Here is an 18,703-nt window from a genome sequence, read left to right as displayed (position 1 = left end):
ACAACTTTTAAATTGTTGGTGCCCATTTTATTTTACTTCACGCTACTTTTATTTTCATATAAACCTCACTGTACACATTTGGATGTTGTTATTCTATATGCTTCTTATTTTGCTTCTTTAGTGTTGGTCATCGACCTTCATGTTGGTTTCTAAGGTGCTACCGGAAGGAATTTTTTTTATTTTGGATCGAGATTTGATTTGGGGAAATTGCTTTGCTAAAAATTGGTAGATTAGGAGACATTTGCAACAAAAGGACAACATGAAAACTTTTTTTTAAAAAAAACTCACACACAAACTTATGTGGAAACGTGGAGAACGGAACTTAAACCTGGAAAAAGGAGAAAGTTGAATTATTTTTATTATTTATTTACAGTATACTGCTTTTCAAGCAGGCCTCACAAAGCTGTTCACATACAATTATTGCAACAACAAGTATCCCTTTTAAAAAAAATAGTTAGAATAAAATGCAAAAGACAACTGGTTTGTTTAGAAAAGGCTGTTAATGCATCTTCTTCACTCATCTCAGGGCAATATTGGCCTTCAGTCGCCCCTGCAGTGACAATTGTAGGGGGGCCAAGTATGGGATGTTGATGGTGAGATATCCACACATCCTCCAGATGTTATGGGACTCCCAATTCCTACCAGTCCCAGACAGCCCTGCCAATGGTTGGGGAAGATGGGTGAAATGTACTCGGAGTCGAGAGTGAATTTCATGCTCTTTATTCAGCTCATAGTCATCAAGGAGAAGAGGAGAAGAAGAATGGCTCTTTTCCCAAAACCATCTGCTTATATACATTATTTACACAATGGGCCTTGCGTGATTGGCTACTTCAGGGCTACACCTGTGGGCCAATTATACTGTGGATTGACTTCTGCCTGCAGCCTGATTGGCTGCTCCTACAGGCCAATCAGGTAGCAGATTCGCTTCTGCCAGCCGCCTGATTGGCTGCTCCAGCAGGCCAATCAGGTTGCGGATTCACTTCCACCTGGAGTTGGATTGGGTAGCTCCCGCTGATTCTGAATCCTATTGTTCTAGGATTCAGCTCAGTACATAACACCCCTCCCCTCTAAGTTCCAGTCCTGCCCGGGAAGTTGCATTCGTAGTCCCCAAGGTCTGCTGGCCGCCTCCGTGTGCGTTGTGGCCTGGGGTGTTCCTTGGTCAGGGGTTCTGGTTCTGGCTCGTGTTCCGAGGCTGCTGGCTGTGCCGGGGCTGTCTGGTCTGGCGCCACTGAACCACTAGGTTGTGGCTCTGGTTCCGGTGTCCTTCCAGCCTCGGGGCGCCCCTCTGTGCCTACTGCTTCTGCTTCCCCTGCCCACCCCTCTCGCTCTACAGGCCTCACTGCCCTGCTGTCCCCTTGGGACCCCTCTGTCCCGCTCTCCTCCCGGGTTCCTCCTGGGAATCGTCGCCGTAGCTGGTCGCAGTGGCGGCGCCAACATTGCCCCCCTTCCGTTAGTACCTCGTACGACACGGGACCGGTCACCTTGGTGACTGTGGCGGGTACCCATGCTGGGCCTGCCCCAAAATTCTTTGCGTACACTGCGTCCTGGGCCACAAATGTCCGGGGGTTCCTGCCTTTCCCCACCACTACCTCATCCTGAGCTCTGTCGGGGTGAAGTCGGTCCAGTCTAGTTGCAAGGCGCCGGCCCATTAGTAGTTCAGCTGGGCTCCGGCCCGTCGTTGTGCTTGGGGTGCTGTGCTGTGCTAGAAGAAATGCGGCAAGGCGGTATTCCCAGTCCCCTTGTGTCATGCGGCGGAGGCTGTCCTTGGTGGTCCGCACCATGCGCTCCGCTTGGCCATTGGTGGCAGGGTGGAATGGTGCTGAGCGGATGTGGCGGATGGCGTTCTGCGCTGTGAAGGTCTGGAACTCCTCTGACGTGAATGCGGTTCCATTGTCCGAGACGAGGGTGTCAGGGAGCCCGTGGGTTGCAAAAAGCTTACGTAGTACCCGGATGGCTGCCGCCGTAGAAGTGGACGGTACCAGTGCGACCTCCAGCCATTTGGTGTAGGAATCCACCACTATGAAGAATGTTTTTCCCTGGAAGGGGCCAGCGAAGTCCACGTGCAAGCGTGACCATGGATGTCGGGCGGACTCCCAGGGCTGGACTGGGGCCCTTGGGGGATCCGGGCGGGATTCTTGGCAGGTCTGGCAGTGTTGGACCCAGGCCTCTATCTCTCTGTCAATCCCCGGCCACCACACATAACTCCTGGCAAGGGCCTTCATCCTCACTACCCCTGGGTGTGTCTCGTGTAGGGCTGTGAGGACCCTTTTGCGGAGGGGCTGGGGAACAACAACCCTGCTTCCCCATAACAGGCACCCCTTGTGGGCCGACAGTTCATGTTTGCGGTTTGTGTAGCCAGCGAATTCTGGCCCGGGGCTGCTGCTGGGCCATCCTCGCCACACCCAGTCCAGGACCCGGGAGATGACCCTATCTTTTGTGGAATGGTGCGCAACTTCTTGTGCCTGAATGGGTCGGTCGGGAAGCAGCTCCAGGGTCATAACCTCTTGCGCAGGCGCTGGGTCGGGGCCTGTTTCTGGTAGTGGTAGCCTGCTGAGGGCGTCTGCGTGGCCCATCGCCTTCCCAGGGCGGTGGATTAGTGCATACTGGTAGCCGGCAAGGAAAATTGACCACCTGAGGACACGTGGAGACAACACTTGGGGGGTCTGCTTCTCGGGGGCAAACAGGCCAAGCAACGGCTTGTGGTCAGTCACTATGGTAAAGGGCCGCCCGTACAAGAAATCATGGAATTTTTTTACGCCCTTCACGATTGCCAGACCCTCCTTGTCAATCTGTGAGTAGTTTCGTTCGGCTGCAGCAAGCGTCTGGGAGAAGTATGCCACCGGCACCTCTCTTCCATCCGGGAGTTGGTGTCCCAGGACAGCGCCGATGCCATAGGGAGAGGCGTCGCATGCCAGCACCACTGGCAGCCTCTCGTCGAAGTGTGCCAAGACCGAGTTCGAGACGAGCAAGTCCTTGACTGCCTGGAATGCGGCCCTTTGTCGCTGGCCCCACACCCAAGGGGCCCTTTTATCTAGGAGTCTGTGTAGGGGCTCCGCTACCGCTGCCTTATGGGGAAGGAAGGCATGGTAAAAGTTCAATAGTCCCAAGAATGACTGAAGTTCGGGCTTGCTCTTGGGCGCTGGGGCCTCACAAATGGCCCGCACCTTGTCACCGGTTGGATGGACCCCTTCTGCGTCCACCTTAAATCCCAGAAAGTCCACCTGCGGCACTCCCAGTAAACACTTTTCCCGCTTCACCTTGAGGCCCGCCGTCTGGAAACGGTGCAGGACGGAGCGGAGGCGGTCCTCAAATTCCTCTGGTGTGGGCCCGGCGATCAGTACATCATCGAAGAAAGGGGTGACGCCAGGAATCCCTTTAAGGAGAGAGTCCATTAGATTCTGGAATATGCCTGGTGCCACGCTAACGCCAAATTGCAGCCGCTTTACTCTGAATGCCCCTCTGTGCGTCACAATCGTCTGAGCCTCTGCTGTGGCTTCGTCCACAGGCAACTGTTGATACGCTTGGGCCAAGTCCAGTTTGCCAAAGATTTTTGACCCAGCCAGGGTGGCGAGGACATGGCTGACCACTGGCACTGGGTATGCATGGGCCGTGAGAGCCTTGTTTATGGTGCATTTGTAGTCTGCACAGATGCGGACCGAACCGTTAGGCTTGACGGGTGTGACAATTGGAGTTTCCCAGGGGGCGTTGGGCACCGGCTCCAGTACTCCTTGCTCCACGAGCCGGTCCAATTCCTCGTCTATGCGGGGTTTCAGGGCGAACGGGACCCGGCGGGCCTTGTGCCTGATGGGTCGTACAGCGGGGTCTAGCTGTAGGGCAATGGGGGGTCCTGTATATCGTCCCAATGCCCCATCGAAAACCCCTGGAAACTCTTTGCATATGGCGTCCACGTCCACTTGTAAGCTAGTGCGGTTCACCCCGGTAACGGCTAGCCCCAGAGGTCCAAACCATGCCAGTCCCAGTAAGCTAACGTAGGGGCCCTTAACTACCAGCAAGTCCAATTGTTGCTTTCGCCCTCGATATTGCACCCTGAAGGTCCCCACCCCCATTGTAGGGACCTTACGTTTCTGGAAGTCCCGGAGGGTGAATGGGGCCGGCCTTAGTTTGGGACCCCCATTAGGGCACAGTTCCCTTAATGTTCGGGCCGAGATTATGGATAGAGTTGAACCCGTGTCCAGCTCCATGCGGCATGGGGCTCCCTCTATCTGTACCTCTATATAAATTTTCTCTGTGCTGGGATGGGGCAACTGGAATACCTGGTAGTCCGTGATCTCCGTCGAGTTGCCTTGGTGCATGGTGCCGTGTGACCTGGGGCTCCTGGGTCGGTCATCTGATGCTTGTCGACGGGTGAGTCGAGCCCGACACACCCGGGCGATGTGTCCCAATTTTCTGCACTGCCTGCACTCTGCGTTGCGGAAACGACAGGTCCTCCTCTCGTGGTTCTCCCCGCAGCTTGCACAGTTCCCTCCTTCTCGTCGAGGCTGCTGTGGTGTGTGTGCTGCTTGAGTGCGCCGCTGTACTCGGTGTACTTCCTCCCTGTCAGATTCGGATTCGTCGGTGAGGTCTTCGTGGTAGACCCTCGGTTGGGATGGCGGGGCCGGTCGTGCCTCTTGCGTTGACCTCTCGGCGGCTTCGGTTGCCAGGGCTTCCTCCAGAGCAATCTGGAACGTGAGGTCTTTTTTGGCGTAGAGGCGTCGTTGCAACATCTCGTCCCTCAGGCCACCGACGAGGCGGTCACGAAGCATGTTCTCCAACTCTGAGAAGTTGCATAGCCGGGCGGCTTGGCGGAGGGAGGTCACAAACCCAGTTATGGTTTCCCCCGGGGCTTGCCGCTTTGCGTAGAAGGCATTTCGGCAAGCTACCACCGAGGGCTGTGGTGAGAAGTGCTCCTTCAGCCGTTCCATTATTGTTTTGTAAGAGACGGTAGCGACATCTCTAGGTGCAAGGAGAGCCCGGGCGATTTCAAACGTCTCCTCTCCACAGACGCTGAAGAATGTCGCCCTCTTCATGGCATCGTTGGTGACTTCTTTCGCTTGCAGGAGGAAGTTGAAACGGGCGGCGTACCCTTCCCAGTCTCCTGATGCTGGTTTGAATGGCGAGAAGCTGCTGTCGGTTGCCATTCTGGGTTCCTTGGGTCCTGGAGCTGAAGCCTGGATGCACAGTGCGATGCAGCGGTGCAGCAGGTGGCGGTGCTGCGGTGCAGTGCGTTTGTGGCGGTCAGCTCAGCAGGATCCCACCTTCGTCGCCAGTGAAATGTACTCGGAGTCGAGAGTGAATTTCATGCTCTTTATTCAGCTCATAGTCATCAAGGAGAAGAGGAGAAGAAGAATGGCTCTTTTCCCAAAACCATCTGCTTATATACATTATTTACACAATGGGCCTTGCGTGATTGGCTACTTCAGGGCTACACCTGTGGGCCAATTATACTGTGGATTGACTTCTGCCTGCAGCCTGATTGGCTGCTCCTACAGGCCAATCAGGTAGCAGATTCGCTTCTGCCAGCCGCCTGATTGGCTGCTCCAGCAGGCCAATCAGGTTGCGGATTCACTTCCACCTGGAGTTGGATTGGGTAGCTCCCGCTGATTCTGAATCCTATTGTTCTAGGATTCAGCTCAGTACATAACAATGGGGGTGCAGATCAGCAATATCTGGAAGTTCACAGGTTCCCCAACCCCCTTGCATTACAGAATCTTTATTATTTTGATAACAGTATATCTATCAGATGGTAGAAAACTCCTTGCAGGGATCAGCTCACCATTTAAAGCACACATCTGATATGGATCTTTTCTGATTTACATGCACTGCATTTGGGACTGAAACCGCTTTGCGGAATCTGGAGAAGTGTGCAATCCAGCCCGTGGTTTGCATACCGATCCACAGGCAAGTTCGGGAATGTCAAATTGGGTTAGTCCGCTGCTGAAAGTAGACCGAACAAATTCTTCCTCCCTTCCTTTCGTTGAATTAAGGAGCTGGAGAGCAAAGTCCGGCATTGTGTGGCAATGTCCCTCCCCGTGAAATAAGACACAAGACACAATGAATTGGTTTTAAGTGGGTGAAAAGGCCACAACTTTATTGGTTTCGAATGTTGAGCGGTATTGGCTTAGGCATTGGAACCTAACCGGCTATATCCGACTGTAACCCGTGTGTTACAGTCTGGGAGAAATTAACCACCAGAAAGGAGCCCAGTGATGTACATCTACTGGGACACCTCCTGTGGCCACCGTTGGGGGTGTGTGCCATAAGGCCCTGACCTCCGCAGGCCCAGGACAAAGCTACCGCCCCCGGAACCCCTTTAACGGAATTACTTCTCCAATTTCTGGGCAGAGGATGATGCAATCTGCCCCCCTTCTTTTTTTATGCAAATTTCCAATGCCTAACCGCAAAACCAAGTTGTGACGAATTGCTATGAGGTAGGCGAAAAAACCAGTTTGGCTAGTCCAAGTGGAAAAAGTCCTACCAGGCCCCCCGGCCAACCAAGGCGACCAACCATAGTCCATAGCAGCGTCGGCCTAACCTGCCTAGCCTAAAGGGTGGGTGGGCGGGAGATCCGATCTGGCTGGGAGCCGAGGAAGAAGAGGCTCAGTTCCCGCCTCCGGCTTGCTTAAAGGAGGGGAAGCCCGGCCGACCCTATTGGTCGGCCCGGGTCTGACGGAGGCGGGATCTCCCACCTCGCGAGGGGGCTGAGCTCTCAGCCCCCATCGTGACAGTTCAGTCGGGGCAAGCCCACAACACCACCTCCGTGGGATGCGGAAGTGGTTTTGCTAAACAAAGACAATGTGGAGAATCCACTCATCTGAAAAGCACTGGATTACTCCATTAGTTGGTTGAAAGGTAGTTGGTTAATCAATAAAGGGTTGTTTCATCGGTTGGTATATCCCTCATAATAATCCCCGTTTAAACAAGTGATTTCTTAGTCCTATTGATTCTGACAGGTCTACATTGCACCTCGCTCGCTTTGGATCAATTGTTTCCGCTTTACGGGTCTTAGCTCATCTACAAACATGCTCCGGGGAATGAACACCAAGGAAGCTCTGACATAACAATTTGCTGCTTGGAATTAGCACAGGCCAGCCCTGCCGAATTCTGCATCCTGCAGGTGGGTTGGGGTGGCGAAGGATGAACTTGCATCTGCTGGAAATGTGGGTCAATGAAATGCAGGAGGTGAACGTGAACGTGGGTGCTTAGATCAATGGTGGGAGCATATTCTGTGCTGGTTCCCATAGAGACGGGGGCAGCACCAACAGCTGGCAACAGGCCACCCATGATGGTGGGGTGGGAAGCAGAGGAATGGTAGCAGAATGGAGAAGACACAGCACAGCAACACAAAGCGGACAGAGTAATTCCCGAAGGGCAGGAAAGGAGGTTAAAAGAGATTAATATAAATGCTTGCATTCTTGGCTGCATGAAATGGCTCACTGGCCTGAGAGAATCTTAGTCTCAGTGACATAATAATAATAATAATAATAATAATAATAATAATAATAATAATAATAATATATTTATACCCCGCACATCCCCAGCCACTCTGGGCAGCTCCCAACAGAATATTAAAAATATCCATACCCTCCAATATTTCTCCAATTATTATAAGAATTGGTCTCCAATTATTATGTCTCTGTGGGGCTGTGTGGTCAGCCATTAACCAAAAGGATGGTAGTTTGAGCCCACCTAGCCCACCTAGCGAACATTTCTGTTTAATTCTTCTACTTGTTACAATGAGTAGTAATAACACACCCTCCAACATTTCTCCGATTAAAATAGGGACATCATTTTCCACAATAAAAATAATTTCATACCCTGCCCACCTGACAGGGTTGCCCCAGCCACTCTGAGTGACTTCCAACATATATAAAAACATAATAAAACATTTAATTTTTTTTAAAAAACCCTTCCCTATACAGGACTGCCTTCAGATGGCTTGGGGGTTGGATAACTCCATACCCTCCAGGATTTATCTGATGGAAATAGGCACATCCTAACGGAAAGTGGGACATTATGGGATCACATCAGAAACTGGGACAGCTTTTGCAAATCCAGGACTGTCCCTGGAAAATAGGGACACTGGAGGGTCTGTAATAATAATCCTTTTATTATTTATACCCCACCCACCTGAATGGGTTTCCCCGGCCGCTCTGGGCAGCTTCCAACCGAATATTAAAAACACAATACAGCATCAAACATTAAAAACTCCCCTAAACAGGGCTGCCTTCAGACATCTTCCTAAAGTCAGATAGGACTTTAGTGGGACATCTGGTGGGAGGGCATTCCACATGGTGGGTGCCACTACCAAGAAGGCCCTGGTTCCCTGTAACCTCACTTCTCGCAGTGAGGGAACTAGCAGAAGGCCCTCGGCCCTGGACCTCAGTGTCTGGGCAGAATGATGGAGGTGGAGATGCTCCTTCAGGTAAAAGCAGCCACCTAAGCATTGACAGAAAAGAAGAAACCCATCACCTAAAAGAGGAGGTGGGCTTGCACAAAATGTGCAGAGGTGAAGTGATAAAGGTGCAAATTTAGAATGACTGGTTTATACAGCAAGGAACAGATCAGTAAAGCAAGAAAGATGGTGAACAGGTGAGTCCAAAAAGCTGTCTTGATGTGAATGCAGGTAGGACCATGGGTGGAGTTTTACCGATGTGCAGCTGGCCTTGTAGAGACACCACACTAAACAGGGGCATTGATGTAACTGTCCACAGAATTGCACCGAGATTGCTTTCTTGCAGTGTTTTATCCCTGGGCAGGGGTATAACAGTAGCAGGGGAGGCAGGATGCAAATGAATACAAAGACTTGAAAGCACACTCTGGGACATGGAAGAATGGAGATATATCAGGTCTGCAATGGAAACAAGCCCAGGTTATCCAAACCTCCAAATAGAATTGCAGAAGTGTGAATTAACCAAATTCAGATTAACATGCAAACTAAATTGAAATTGAACCTAAGATTGGAAGAGATGAGGAACTGAAATGGACTGGTTCCCTCAAAACCTCCCACATCCCCTACCTGCCTTGGATTTTAAAATCTATCTGTGCTCACCTGGTCGCAGCCACAGCTTTTCACTAGGTTGTCTTTATTTTTGCCTTTATTATCTCAGCAGCGTGGGAGGCAGAGTGAACCCCCCCTCCCATCCACCCCCATTACATAACCAGTATCCGTGGGTGACCTGCAAAACGCTTGGATTTCGGGCTTCAGCGAGAGCATGGTGAGAATCATCCTCTAATTGGGGCAGGTTGGGGGAAAGATAAAAAGCTAAACCATTGCCACTCTGTAAAACAGTCGGGCTTTCAGAAGTCTAACTGCTTCTCGGGCTAATGATCATCCAAGTCTGGTGCAGTTTTGGTTATTTATCGAAAGCATTTTTACCCCACTCTTCAGCTGAAGAAAGATGATGTTTCATTCATAGTCCAACCAAAATATCACTAAAATGTGTCCCAGGTTTTCAGTTGCCCATAGCTGCTTCATCAAACTAGATGTGGAGTAGAAAACCTCTTTGTCCTCTCTGCCTGGTCCTCAGGATGCTTCCCAGGCCAATCACATGCTCTTCCAAAAGCCACACACCCCCAGAGTGCTTTTGGGTGGCTGGAATGTGCCATTGACTTGTGAGGACGCATTTTGCTTGCATAAGTAGGGGGGGTGGAGGGGATCATGTGTATGTCATAACCTCTGATATGTGGCTTGTTGTTGGCAGTGGTAGGTGATGGAGAGGGGGTGGTGGTTGGTGAGCCAAAGGGCAGCTGGAAGAAGTTTGGGATCTTGGGCGGACAACAATCAGGAAGACCAATGGTACAGTGTGTGGGTGGACTGCAGGAAGACCTCCAAGTGCGTTAACTCAAACACCCACTTTAGATCTCCATGCTGTGTGTAGGAAGGCTTGCAATGGAGCTGTGATAAATGTGGGATAACCAGTCTCATATAACCAACATGCTTAAGTCTAATTAATGCATAAAGAAGTTAATGCCACAGAGGGTGGATCTACACAGGAAAAAAAATGCTATAAATAAGTAATGAATTAAATTGTTATAACAAAAAGAAAAAATGCTTTGTAAAGTCGCATTAAAAAATTTTGTGCTCTCTACAGCACCAACTGGTGCTGCATGTTTATAATGCATTCAAAATTCTGTTTTTTGACTAATGTAGCTAAGTCCAGAGTAAGCTGCCCTGCCAGCTTTAACTAGGTCACTCCCTCTCACCTTGGAGGAAGGGTTGTCAAAGCCATTGTTCACCCTTTGTTCACTTTTGTCTACCTGAGAACCTCAGCATGCATAGAGGTCTGATCTGGTTGCTCCAAGCTGGTTGCTCCAAGCTCAGACCACATGGCTCTAACAAGCCTCTCTTCTGTTCCTATACCAATAATTTAGGAACTTTCACCACGGTAACTAGGCAAAGTTTCACTGCCTGGTTTTTTTTTTTTTTTTTACTGCTGTATTGAGAAGCACATGAATCTGACCTTGGGAGAGTTTGTAAGTAAATGGTTTTCAACTTTGTAAGCAAACCATTTTTAACTTGTCAAACATGTGGACTTTTCCTATGCTGGGAGAAGAGGAGACTATTTTGGAACTCACAAGGGCATATTTTAAAGGACTAAAAACCTACATTTCCATTTTTTTATTTTGCTGCATATTTTGTGATTTTGAGTCTCTGCAGAGGTTCTCTCACCAAAGAGTACTTGCCCCAAACCTGGATCTTAGCATCTACTGAATCTTTTATATATATATACCTATTTTTCCCTCACCACCAACATGAAACCACAAAGCAATCCTGATGCAGTTGTTCATTTTACTGTACATTTCTTCTGTGTGGTGTCTGCTGCACACATCTATTAGTAAAGCATTGTACAAATGGAATGTACTCAACATTCTGCACATTCCAGTCACCTTGATCATCGTCATCAGTAACATTCAGGGCCGGGTTTAGGTTTGATGAGGCCCCTAAGCTACTGAAGGTAATGGGGCCCTTTATATGTCCAGCTGTCCATTGTCAACAAAAAATTGTCGCTGTTTTTTGTGTTGAATATATGCTATATGGTAATTTATGGATCTCATAGGAGCCTACACAAAACTGTTGCTGTATGTGGGTTTTATTTTATTTGTTTTTTATCTTATATTTTGGAAATGTACATCCAGGTTTTTTTCTTTAATTTTTTTTTGGGGGGGCCCAAGAGGGGCCCTAAACTATAACTTGTTTAGCTTGTACATAAACACGGCACTGGTAACATTCCTGACTTATTATGCTGTGACACCTCCAAACATATTCACCAGATCTACAATTAGCAACATGGCAAACTTTCACACAGAGAGACATGCACACACTGCCGCTCTCTGATCAGGAGCCTAACTTTCACAGTTGTCATGACAACAGGGCAAGTTATTATTGCTTGAGTTAAATCCACCCTGTTGGAAAGCCAAACGCTGCAGAGCATGTGATGGTAGTGATGGAGGAAAACCATTTTAAAAAACCAAGCAAAACCTAAACCAAACATCTCAGTTTATTATTGCGCATGGATTGTTTGTCACCTGCCATTTGCATGCATACCCCCTTGCTACAACACCCTTACCAGGGCAGCTTATAATAAAATGTTAAAAGCACATGCAGCACCCTGAAATAAGCTTCAACAACAACTTCACAAAAACGGCATCCAATTAAAACGGATCACTAGAAGTTAAAAAGCTGATAACTTGGGCAGCGGGTTAAAAGGATATGCCACAGGAAAGAAGATACCAGGATGAGTGTCTGCTAGGAAATACTGACCACTGGCTCTTGTTGTGAGCTGTATCATTACAACTTCACAGGGAAGAACCTTCCGGACTGACTCCACCCAAATGGGTGATGGACTCCTGCTGGGTGAGAAGGAGTGGGTCTTCCTGCCTTAGCAGTGCTTTGCTTGAGCAAAAACGTTTGCCTGAAATTAGAAGTCGGGCACAAGGCAGGAGAGAGACTAATGTTCTGTCTTGTGCCCGACTTCTAATTTGTCTTCAGATATTGGTTGCCCTTGGGTCTTGGCTCTCTCCAAGTCATTGCCCAGCCCTGAGCACCAGAAAAGCTTCTGCCTTCTGCTGTTTGTGAAGAAACTCACTATGAGCTGAGATAATGGTAGAACGAACTTTATTTTTTATGAGCTCTGGGAGCCGACACAGAATACCAGTTCCCCAGGCAGGCCACCTTCCTGAGTCAGCTCTCAAGGAGCTAGTTTCCTGGATCATTGTTTCTGTTAGAAAGGCTATGTGCTGGATATTGATAATGCATCCATTGCAAGGAGAGCATTCAGTGATGCGGCCATCACCGAAAAGGTCATCTCCTTGGTGGTCACCCACAGCACCTCCAATGGTAGGGGAGACTCGGGGATGGCTCTCTACAGTTCAAAAAACGTGGGCAAGTGGAAATTATGACGGGCAAGCCTTCAGGTACCTGAGGCTCAAGGTGTGTGGTGGGGAGATGAGCCTTCTTCAGGCTTTAAGAATGTGAGAAGAGTGGGGGCTGCTGGATCAGGCAAAGTGCCCATCTAGTCCAGCATCACTGTCCTCACAGTGGCCAAACGGATGCCTATGAGAAGCAGGACCTGAGAGTACTGGCACACTCTCCTCTTTTGATTCCCAGCAACTGGTGTTCAGAATCTTGTTGCCTCCGACGGTGGAAGTGGAACATAGCAATTGTGACTAGTAGCCATTGATAGCTTTATCCTCCATGAATTTGTCTAATCCAGGCATCCCCAAACTTCGGTCCTCCAGATGTTTTGGACTACAATTCCCATCTTCCTCGACCACTGGTCTTGTTAGCTAGGGATCATGGGAGTTGTAGGCCAAAACATCTGGAGGGCCGCAGTTTGGGGATGCCTGGATTAGACAAATTTATGAGGATACTTTCATCCCTATGCAACTTATTGGGAAATGGCCTGGGCATGGAGAGTGTTATGTATTCAGTGGTCTGTGTTTGCCTGAGCTTGAGTCTGGACTAAGGATTCTAAGCTGCTATGTTCTGATTCGATACATGATAGCCAATCACAGAACATTTCAGGATTTGGGCCTCAGCCATTGGCCCTTGAACTCTAAGTCATGATTCGCAGATTGGAAGTTTAGACAGCCAATCATGTTGGGAGTGGGAGTGGCCCAGGCCTTCAGAAATGTATATAAGCAGTTGCTTTGCCCCTATTATCCAGTTCTGTTAATTCAACAAAGGTTCTTGTTGTTATCACTGTGTCTTGCATCATGGGAACCCACCTACATTTCAGAGAGAAAGTGGGAATAGCCTCCACCAGCCGCTGGTCATCAGGGGGTACCCACCAAAACGGATGATAGCAGGAAATGTTGGGCATTCAGGTATTCAGGTCCCATTTGTAGTGGTGGCTAGGAGCTCGTTTGGGACTGCTAAGGTAGGAGAGTGGCCCATTTGCCCTAATAGATCAGCCTCCATGGCTCTCCCCAACCCCACCCCCAACCCATCAAACACTGAGCCGCAAGTCATTCTTATGAACTTTCAGCTCAGCTGTAATATTAAATTGTTTGGAAAGGAAATGGGGGGGGGCGGGGAGTAAAGGTGACATTCTCCTCCCAGGGCACGAACAAACACATCCAATTTGTCTTTACACTTTCAGCATAAAATGCAAAACTTATTAATGCCTGTGTGCCCAACTTGAAAAGGAAGCCTGATGAGTAGGACTGGGAGATTTCCTGAAATGACCTGGATTTTCAACACAAGGGAAACCCTACAGCCGCTTGACATCAACTACAAACAATTTCCTACGGAGCCACTTGAGGGAAAGAAAATGAATTGGTGTCATTATGGAGAGAGTCATTCAGCCGACATTTGAAACAAAGTGGAAATTAATGCCGCCCAGCTGCACACAGAGTGAGATTTGAAGAAAATGGATACCGAGGGAACGTGTGTGACCACAGGAGTGTAAATCAGGCTGATTCCTTTGGAGAACTCCCAAGTTATTAGGAGGAATGGTTCACGCTCTTCATAAATGTGTTCACTGAATGCAGGGACCAGAAGGGGAAATGTCCAAGCCAGCATGATTTGCCACTTCTGTCAAGCCTCCTGGAATACCTAAGAACAAAAGGAGAGCCTTGCAGGATCAGGGCAATGGCCCAGCTACTCCAGCATCCTGTTCTCACAGTGGCATGGGCGTACCCAGGATCAAAACTAGGGGGGGGCAAGGGGAGGGGCCAAGGCACGGAAGGGGAGGGGCCACAAAGTGGGCGGGAACAGCGAACTCGCGCTCCGCCGGGCTGTGCCCCTCCCTAGAAGCAGGGCTGGTGGGCGGAGGCGGAGCCCAGCCCAGCGGAGCGCGAGTTCAGCGTTCCCGCCCGCCGCGCCGCGCTCCCTGGTTCCCCGCCGCGCTTGGCCTTGCCTGAGGGCGCGCCGGGGAGCTGGAGGGAGGGTGTGGCGCGGTGCGGCGGGAATGGCGAACTCGCGCTCCGCCGGGCTGTGCTCCGCCTCTGCCCACCAGCCCTGCTTCTAGAGTAGGGCAGCTGCCCTAACTTGCCGAATGGTGGGTACGCCCTTGCACAGTGGCCAACCAAACGCCTGTGGGAAACCCTCAAGCAGGGCCCAAGCACAAGAGCACTTGCCCTTCCTGCAATTCCCAGCAGCTGGCATTCAGAGGCGTTACTGTCTCTGAAATGAACCATTGGAAGCTGCCGTACATTGAGTCAGACCAATGATCCTTCTAGCGTGGTCTGCTGCACTGACTGGCAGCCTTCCTCAGTCCATCTTGGAGATGCCAGGGGTTGAGCAGGAGACCTTTGGCATGCAAAACAGGTGCTTGCCTACTAAGTTATGACCCTTTCTTTTCTTTTCTGTGTATAACCAGTGGCGTACTGTTGGTTGCCAACACCTGGGGCTGCGCAGAGGAGGTGGGTGGGAGCTAGGGAAACGGATAGGGTATGCACTGCGTATTCAACTGCCTAATGGTCTCTGCATCACCCAGGAGATTGCAGCCACAGAGACAAGAAAAGAAGAGTCGTTCCATTATCTGGAGAGGCCACTTCCTGGTTTGCATGGAGAAGCCGTTTTCAACAAAGTCCAGCGACAGAAGTGTGTGGGCGGTTGTATTCTAGCAGCACCGGGTGTTGACATTTTGCACCCATTAACAATTTTGCACCCAGGGCAACTACCCCGAGTCCCTCCACACAATGCCATTGTGTATAGCACCCTTTGGGAAATTTTCATTTCGTTTCTATGATCCCTGCCAGTTTTCTCTGCCTGTCTCCAGGAGCAAAATAAAAAAATTCCTTCAGTAGCACCTTAAAGACGAACTAAGTTTTTATTTTGGTATGAGCTTTCGTGTGCATGCACACTTCCTCAGATACACTGAAACAGAATCCACCAGACCCTTATGTATATTCAGAGGGTGGGGGGTGGGGGTGATGGGAATGGGTGATGGGCTGATGGGAGTGGTAAACCTGTAGATGGCTGTTAACGACTGCTGATGACTGCAATTGGTCCTGGGAGGAAAAAACAAGGGCTGAGGCGCTAAAGAAAGCTTGATCATGCATAATGAGATAAGAATCCAATGTCTTTATTCATCCCAGGTGGCTCCATGGTTTTAAGCTTGGTAATGAGTTCCAATTCAGAAACTTCTCTTTCCAGTCTGTTCCTGAATTTTTTCTGTAATAAAACAGCTGCTTTGAGATCTTGTATAGAATGTCCTGGGAGATTGAAGTGTTCTCCTACTGGTTTCTCTGTCTTGTGGTTCCTGATGTCAGATTTATGTCCATTTATCCTTTGGCGTAGGGTTTGGCCTGCTTGTCCAATATAGAGCGCTGAAGGGCACTGTTGGCATTTGATGGCATACACAATGTTAGAAGATGAGCAATTAAATAGTCCTGAGATGGTATGTTGGATGTTGTTGGGGCCAGTAATGATGTTGTCCGGGTGTATGTGGCAGCAAAGTTGGCATCTGGGTTTATTGCAGGCTCTGTCTCCAGGAGGAGAGCCTTCATAACAAGGAGAACCCTGCCTGCTCTAACTATCCCTGTTATTCTCCCCAATTTTCAATGCCTTCTGGAGGTCTTTCCTTCTCCATGAGGTCTTTTTCTGCACAGGGATAGCCACTTTGCTGGTGCAATGTGGTGTGTTCCAGAATGTTTTCCCCCAAATCCTCTTAACAGTCACATATTTCTGCTGCTGCTCTCACCATTGATCAAGATATTTATGCATAAATAGAAGCTGTTTCTTCCTCTTTTTGACAACTGCCTTATCTTCTTTGGAGGGCTGCATTGGTGAAGGGCCCAGAACTAATCACTATCAGACCAATCATTTGGAATTTGGGGTGGGGGGGGAACCTGGTTGTGAAAGGATAGATGTGGAAAGATGAAGCCCAGTCATAGCCTCCAAACCCCCTGGTTATGAGCTTCTTTTTTAAAAAAGGGGGGGCATTGGTAACTTCAAGACTGGACTACTGCAAGCCACTCTACGTGGGGCTTTCCTTGCTGTTGATTCAGAAACTGCAGCGGCGGGATACTGCAGCATGCCCAATGATAGATTTCCACTGGCACAACAGAACTTCCCTTCCTCCTGTATGCCCCGAAATCTGTTCTGGGCTTTCCCGCCAGCCCTCCGGAGCAAATCCGTGGGAGAGGAGAGGGAGAAGAAGTCCCACGGCACAAACAGAACTCTTTGCACAAATGGGGCAACTTTGTTGCATGCAATCTGTATTATTCATGTGCAGTGCAGTCTTTGAGGCAAGAGTGACTAATCTGTAGCCCTCCATATGCTTCTGGACTTTTGGCCATGTTATTTGGGCTTGCGGGAGCTACAGCCCAACAACATCCGAAAGGTCACTGCTTCACCACCCCTAATTCCTCCATGTGGTATATCTTTGATGGTCCTTTTAACCCGCAATCGCTCTGCAGTATGCCATTCCCCCATTGCAATGCTTCTAGAATTTATGGAAGGTCTTCCACACTGCAATTATTGTCATCATTATTAGAATTCATCTGTTATCTTTTTTTAACTTTCCATAGACATCCGCCCAGGCTTTTCAATCACTTTAATGACTGTTTACAAGGCACCATCAAACCTTGCGTAACATTCCCATGACTTACATCTAATGCTTCTGGAACTGGAAAGTTTTTCACTGTTCTATTCTGGGAGTTAGGGATACTAAAGAATAATGGAGGAAATGCAGACAGGGCCAGGTCAAGTCATTTTACTGGCCGGGGCAAATATTAATTTCCTTTTCCTGTCCTATGTGCAAACAGGGAGGAGGAGCTTAGAGCAGGCTCTAAGCAGTCAGAGTATCCTAGGTTCTATATTCCTAGCATCTTCTGGTGGGGTTGGAAAAGATTCCTGTCTTAGATTCTGTTAGTGTAGAGCAGCCTTCTCCAACCTGGTGCCTTACAGGTGTTTTGCACTACAATCAGGGCCGGTGCTAGGGTTTTTTGCACCCTAGGCGAGATCACCTTCTGGCGCCCCCACCCGGCCAATCATATTTCAAATGAGGGGGGAAATCAAAGGCTGCAGACAGGCTCTCCCGCAGCAGGTAGACCAGCTGGCTGGCTGGGGGAAGCCCTTCATGGGCTGAAGCCCTGCCTCTCCTGGAAGGAGGTCCGTAGCTTAGTTGGCCTGCGGAAGGTCTGAGGATCAATCCTGCTCAGCTCTCACAGGCTCTCACTTCCCTCACTCAGCGGCGGGGCTGGCCTGGGACAAGGCACCGCCGGGCATCCTTTCCCTCGCCTTGACAGGATGCGGCAAGCGGGGCAGAGCTGGATAAGTTTGGGGAAAGCCGGGTAAGCAGCGGGCAGGCGCAGCAGCAGAGCCATCCCCGACGAGGCTCGGAGGCAGGAGGAGGCAATTGGCGGCAGCGAGCAGGGTGCACAGCGATCAGCCTCCCTCCGCCCCTCCCTCCCTCCCTCTCTGGTGTGCGCATCCCGCCCAGGAGGCGGGCGCGATCCCCGGCGGGCGCCCTCCAGCCCTTTCCTGCCACTGCGCAGGACTGGCAGAGGGCGCGTGCCCAGCCTTGGGCGACCCTTCCACACCCCTGCTGGGTGAAGCTGCACAGCTCCCCCACTTGGGGGCAGGCTGGTCAGCGCCCCCTCCATTTTGGCGCCCTAGGCAACTGCCTAGTTTGCCTTAATGGACGTGCCGGCCCTGACTACAATTTCAGTGGGAATTGTAGTGCAAAACATCTGGAGGGCAATGGAGTTTTTGGGGGGATGGGACTGCATAAGACCTGGGAGACCAGGGTTCAAATCCCCACTCAGCCACTGAAGCTCACTGGGTGAGCTTAGGGATAAACAGCAAGAAGGGCTTTCAGAAAGTGTCCAGTTTTTAGGGTTTTAGGAAGCTGGATAGTGGACTAGAGGAGTCTTGTGATGATGGGGAAGCCATACCTGATCTGATCCATCAGAACACTTATTTTCATCTTACATTCTCACCCTCTGCTTTCTCTTTCCAACACAGAGATAAAACAAGGCTAATCGACCTTACAAGCTTGTTGTGAAGTGTGAGAATGTACATGAAGCAAATCTGGAACTGTATTTGTTGATCTGATAAAGCTAATAGTCTTTACTTAGATGCTATTATTTTAACTCATTCTGCATGCCTATTTTACAATTTTGCTTTTCATCTCTAATTATTTGTCAGTTGCTAGAATTGTTTTCTCTGTTTTTATATACATTATGAAATGAAATAATAATTTAAAACAAAACAAAAACTTTGGCTCCAACGCAAAAAAGTGCTTCCTGGGCA

Source organism: Zootoca vivipara, chromosome 6 (genome assembly GCF_963506605.1).
Source record: "Zootoca vivipara chromosome 6, rZooViv1.1, whole genome shotgun sequence".
In the NCBI taxonomy this organism is placed as follows: Eukaryota; Metazoa; Chordata; class Lepidosauria; order Squamata; family Lacertidae; genus Zootoca; species Zootoca vivipara.
Note: the sequence above shows the minus strand (reverse complement) of the source record.